Genomic DNA, 6,000 nt, shown 5'->3' with positions numbered 1-6,000 from the left:
TGTATTTGCCAGGCAGTGGCTTGATACGAGTTTTCTGTAGTTTATGCCCCGTACTGTATTGTTGTCATATGCGCGAGTGCATTTCTATTGTGCTGCACCTCATCTCATGGCAATCGAGTTTCTAATTAAATAGAGCAGCGTTCACCTCTGAAAGGCGTATGCTGGCATTAGGCATCCCGTCTACATGGCATCAAAGTTATTTCGAACTGCGTCAGTGGAAACACGTAGACAGAGGAGGTGGGGGTGGGAGAAGAATAATTGACTCGGCCGTTTGTGTAGATCCAGGCACTGCCCGGCAGCCGTGGGGGAAGTAGGAGCACAGTTGAATAGAGAAGATTGTTAAGGGATCGGCGGAAATGTTGGGGGACTGGTGGCCCCTCCCTTCAGCTCAGTGGGGGGTTTGGTTGGTTCACACCCCGTATCAGAAGGGAAGGGGAGGGTCTTTGAGAACTCAGTATCCTGAGACTGGCAGTCCCCAGGACAGCCTGATTGCCAGGGCAGCCGGGGCCTGGGCTGAGCTGGGAGGGGCCGTGGCGGCCTGGGAGAGCCAGAGACATGGCCCAGCAGCAGAGCCAGGCTGGGAGCCGGGCTGCAGAGCCAGAGGGGCCAGAGAAGCAGCCCGAATGCTGGAGGCAGCGCAGCAGAAAGTGGAGCTGGGGCTGAAGTTGGGTGCGGGAAGCAGCAGCGGAGAAAGGGGGGACCCTGGGTAGGCCCAGGGCAGGGCGACTCCACCAGCCAAGAGGCCTGGCAGGCCAGAGTGCGGAGGGTCCCGTCACCTACAAGGAACAGACTGACCAGCCTGGACGCTCCAGGGACGCTGGGTGTGAGGGCTCTGGCCCAGAGAACGGGGTGACGTGTTTGCCAGCAACTTTTCCCATTCTCCCCTATTCTCCCCTTTCTTTGTGTAATGAATTGTATTTGCTCGGAACGGTCTGTAATCGATCAGGGGAACGTTCAGTGTGATGAGAGCACCCTGGAGTGGGGACACCCTAGCCCCTACCTTAGGTGACCACAACAAGGTTGGGGGTCAAGCCCCCAGGATTCCCAGGCCCAGCCTTGTTGGGGTTCTGAGGACTCTTCCACACAGGACAGGGGAAGGGGAGCCCTCGAGGGCAGGAAGGTCTCCGGGGAAAGGAAATAGCACCATATTTGCAGCGCCCCAAGTCGGTTTTTACGAGATCCAGGAACTATGTTACCTGTCCTTGAGCGCCATCTGCTGGCACCTTATCTATTAAACTAGTCAGAGGCCTCTCCCAGGTACAGATCCCTCTTCTAACGCGGGCTGGCGCTAGACACCGTGGGGCCCTTTATCGTGAACTTTGCACTACCCCGACTCACCCCCAGAGATGAGCCCTTTGCTCATGCAGCCCGAGGCAGCATCAAACTCACTCAGGATTGCTGGAGAGAGAGCTCCATCGGCAGCCACTTGGGACGCTGATCGAAGCGCGTTCCTATACCGCGCATGCCCAGGCTGCAAAAGACGACCACGGGGGGGTTCTTGGTCTAGTGGGAACAAGCCAACGGATGTTGGAAACGTTCCTGTCAGAGGAACAAGACAAAGGAACGATACTTGTGCATCTGGTCTCCCTGCTAAGACTGGGCAGTGATGAGGTGGCACAGGGCCACGGGTGGAAAATGCTGAGCCAGAAAACATTTCCTCCTCCCTCATTCAGCTGGGGACGGGCGGCGACAGGGGGCTACGTTCAGTGAGCCAAGGAAGCGGCAGAGGAAAGAGCCATAGCAGGACACAAACTACTTTGCCGGCCGGTGCCTCTCCATTGCTTGGCCAGCACCCACTTTCCACTCCTGCTCCCCCTTTCTTGAGACCCCAAGAACTTGCAGGCAGAAAGCAGCTCATCAAAAAGAGTGACAGCCCGTGGGAAGGAGCCCTCGGTTCACAGCCAGATGTGTTGCCTGTCAAAGGCTGGCCTCCCTCCCAATTCATCTGCCTGATAACACGTCTCCCTTTCCAGCCTTTGCTTTCTCCATCGCCCCGACATGGAGCTGCTCCCTGGAGGCTCCTTTCCCTCCCCAGCGTCCTTTTCTCTCCTGGAAACAGAGGGACCACGCACAGCAAGAAATAGTTCCTATTTGAAACCAGCCACCCCACCATAAAGCAGAACAAAACTGCTTCTTCCTCGTGCGGCAGGCGGGTCAGAGTCGGGAGCACGAGCCCAGATCCGCCAACAAACACTTCCCTCAGCCCAGGTCTTTCCAAGCCAAACTCCAACGTGCTCATGGCCAACTAATTCAGTGAGACCAGCCCCCTTTTACAATGGATCTGACCGGGAGGTGCTGGGGGACCACCTGTATTCAAGAGCCAACTGAAACAATCCGCAGGCTGCTCTTCCAAGAGAGGCTGCAGCTTAGAAAGGGGCTGATTGGAATTACCCGCTGGGAAAGCCACAAGAACGCCATTCGTGTGCCTGGCTTGCCCTAGGACAGACACAATCGGGAATCTGTCTCTGGCTAGGTATAAACTCCATTAAGACGGAGAAATAGGCGATATGGTGACGGGGGCTCTTAAAAGGCCCATGTCTTGGCTTCAGCTTGTTCTCCGTGCCACATCCCTAGCCGTCCCTCGAACCCAAGCATTGCGGTTTTCTTAAGCAGGCGGCCGAACACAGCGCCTCTCCAAAAACCACACTCACCATTCAAGCAGCACAAACGGAAAACGTGGAAGAGACACTGGCCTCTGTCAGAACAGAGGCCTCCATAGCACCATCGACTGCACCTTGCCTGAAATCCAAGGGAAGCCAACAGCAATGACTTGGCTCAAGCCATAGTGCTGGGCCCCGGGCTTGGTTATTACCTGGTTCCTGTCTTCAGCGGCAGAAGCTGGTCTTCCCGTTCTCTGTGGGACGGACAGGCGGCAAGATGCTCAAAGACCACGGGGCCGGGGCTAGCACGCTGGGAGAAACGTCACCCCCTCACCTCACGCCACGGAGGTAGCATTGGCGAGAACGCCAATGGCATTCTGGGTATCCCCGCAGTCAGGGCCGACAGTGCCCCAGTGAAGGTCTCTCCCGGCACAGTGCAGTGGATTGTGCAGGATGGGTGATCTTTTAACATGCACCGAGGTCAGAGCCCACTGTAAACCAGCGGAGCGGTGGGCTCGGACTGTGTGTCACGTGAGTAAACCCCCCCGCGGGCTGAAGCCGAGAGACAGACCTGTCTGGGGCTCCCATCTAATGGGCAGACAGGATGCAGGTATTACGCGGCTCTCCACTGGAGCCTGCGCTCCTCGTTGGGTCATGCACATGGGCGGCTGGTGAAGGCAGGGCTAGGGGAGGTAAGCCCTCAACCCTGCCCCCAGCCCCGCCCTTTCTGCCCAGGCCATGGCCCACCCCATCATGGGAAGGGGGAAGGACACGTAGCCCCAGCCTCTCCGGCCCTGGAGCACGGGAAGGGCGGGCGCTGGGGGCAGCAACAATCCGTCCCCAGTCTGCCTACATTAGGCATCCCGGGGGCGGAGCGTGGGCAGGGCCAGGCTGGCGGTTTGAGGCGGCCGAGCCTTCCCCACGCCTTCCACACCCACTGCCTGTGGTCATGCACACAAGCTTCTGGGCCCCAAGAAAGGGTAGGAACCAACTGCCAGGTCATCTCGTTTGGGAGTCAAAGATCACCCCTCCTTCTGGTTCTGCAGCTGGGACTGGGGTCTGGCAGCACGCGGCCTCCTCTCCCTCCTTAGGCCAGTCGCTGAAGATCAGCCTGACCTGTCCACTGCTATAACGAGAGACAAACCAGGGCCAAGTCTGGCCAGTAGCCATTCTGGGTGGCAGCCCCTGTTGGCCCCGGAGCCACGCTGGTCTTGGAGACGGCATTTCCTTGCTGATACCATCCGCCTGCGCGGGGCGACAGCATCTCTCAACCACTTGCCTTCCTGAACGGGTCACCCTGCTGGGACCCCTTCACAACTTTGCTGCCACCGAGCTCGGGGGGAGGGGCCTTGCTCAGCAGCCTTGCTCACCAATCACCAGGGTCAGGGACAGCAACACCCCTTGCCTGGCACCGAACGCCAGGCTCCTCTGATTAATCGGTTAGCACTTACAGCCTGCCCCCCACGCTCGCCATCGATCTGCTGTCAGGAAAGGTGCAGGCTCCAGACAGACACTCTGTCCTCCTTGCAAGCAGGGCGCATTTCTGGGCCCCTCTCTCCCGAGTGACATTTCCATCCATCAGAGAGACAGTGATTGAAGTCGGGCAGCACGCTCCGTTCCAGCGTTGCCGCCCAGGCTGGGAGATGCAGGGGAACTCCGTGTGCTGCGAGGTGGTACCCATTCATCTTCATTAACCTTGTCTCAGCCCTTGTGACACTTGGAAAAGGCAGAAGATAAATGTCTGGCATTTCATTTACAAAAAAAAAGCCACTAAGTTCTGGGCTGGGAAGCCCTTGACCAAAAGTTCTGCCAAGGCAGCAAATGCATGACCTGAAAATGAGTCAGGTTAGACACGGTGGTTACAGATCAGCTAGTAATATAACTAGAATTAGAACCATATCAGTTCCGTACGACTGGCTGATGAGACTGGCTGTTCCTACTGCGGTCCTACAGCCTAATTGACTACACAGCTCTGATTCATTCTGCGATCCCCATGGTGAACAAGACAGGAGTCCCCTGTGCAAAGAACAGTATGCGATCACCTGTTTAAAGACAGGATCATAGATTTTAGAGCCAGGAAAGGCTCATGTAGTGTGATCTGCCGTGTAACAGGACAGCGAACCTGACCCAGTAATTTCTACATCAAGCCATTATTTCTGGATGAGATACAGCCTTACTGTTAGAAAGAGATTCACTCCGTCCACTCTTGACTTGACGACTGAAATGTTGGCGACTTCACCATGTCCCTAGGTATATTGATCCAAGGGTTACTTATCCACAGTTAAAAAACGTATTTATAGTCTGAATGTCTGATTTTGGGGTCCAACCACTAGATCTTACATCTTTTTCGGTTATATTTACGTGCCTATAAAATATGCGTTCCTCATTCCGTTACTTGTAGACAGTGATCAAATCACCTCTTAACCTACTTTCAATCTGTGAAATACACTGCATGTCTTTAGTCTCTCACTCTTCCGGATCTTAAACCAGTGATGGGCAACCGAGGCTAGGGAGTGGGCTGCAAGATTGTCCTAACCAAGATGGTCTCCCGGGATAGGGTAGTTTTGCTCACTGCGCTTGCGTACCGAGAATTCACAGGGGGTGCAGCTGGAACCCTAGCGATGCTGATTGGATGCAGAGGGAGCGCACGGCTCTCACCGTCTGTTGTGTGCAATCAGCACACGCTGCCCTTGCTTTAAGCGTGTGTCACTTTAGTAATGCTGGTAGGAAAAAACCCTACACAGATGGAAAAAAATGGAATCTGGCAACCCTGCATGTGGGGCAATGGTAAACAGAATGTCTCACGGCCCACACACAATACCCCAGTGGGCCGCAGATTGCCCACCACTGTGTTAAACCAATTTTGTATCACAGTGCTCGTGAACCAGGCAGCTGAAATAAGTTTGCACAGGCAATCTCTGGCATTTTGAGTGCTTGACTTTGCAACCTTAACTTTCTTATAATGTTGTCTTGTTGGCTGTGTCTAGACTGGCCAGTTTTTCCAGAAAATCAGCCACTTTTCCGGAAAAACGTGCCAGCTGTCTACACTGGCCACTTGAATTTCCGCAAAAGCACTGACTTCCTACTGTAAGAAATCAATGCTTTTGGAGGAAATACTATGCTGCTCCCGTTTGGGCAAAAGTCCCTTTTGCAAAAAAGGGCCAGTGTAGACAGCTCAGATTTGTTTTCCGCAAAAAAGCCCCGATCGCAAAAATGGCGATCAGGGCTTTTTTGTGCAAAAACGCATCTAGATTGGCCACGGACGCTTTTCCGCAAAAAGTGCTTTTGTGGAAAAGCGTCCGTGCCAATCTAGACGCTCTGTTCCGAAAATGCTTTTAACGGAAAACTTTTCTGTTAAAAGCATTTCCGGAAAATCATGCCAGTCTAGACGTAGCCTTTG

This window comes from Pelodiscus sinensis, chromosome 9, assembly GCF_052426305.1.
Source record: "Pelodiscus sinensis isolate ZL-2025 chromosome 9, ASM5242630v1, whole genome shotgun sequence".
NCBI classification, from domain to species: Eukaryota; Metazoa; Chordata; order Testudines; family Trionychidae; genus Pelodiscus; species Pelodiscus sinensis.
Note: the sequence above shows the minus strand (reverse complement) of the source record.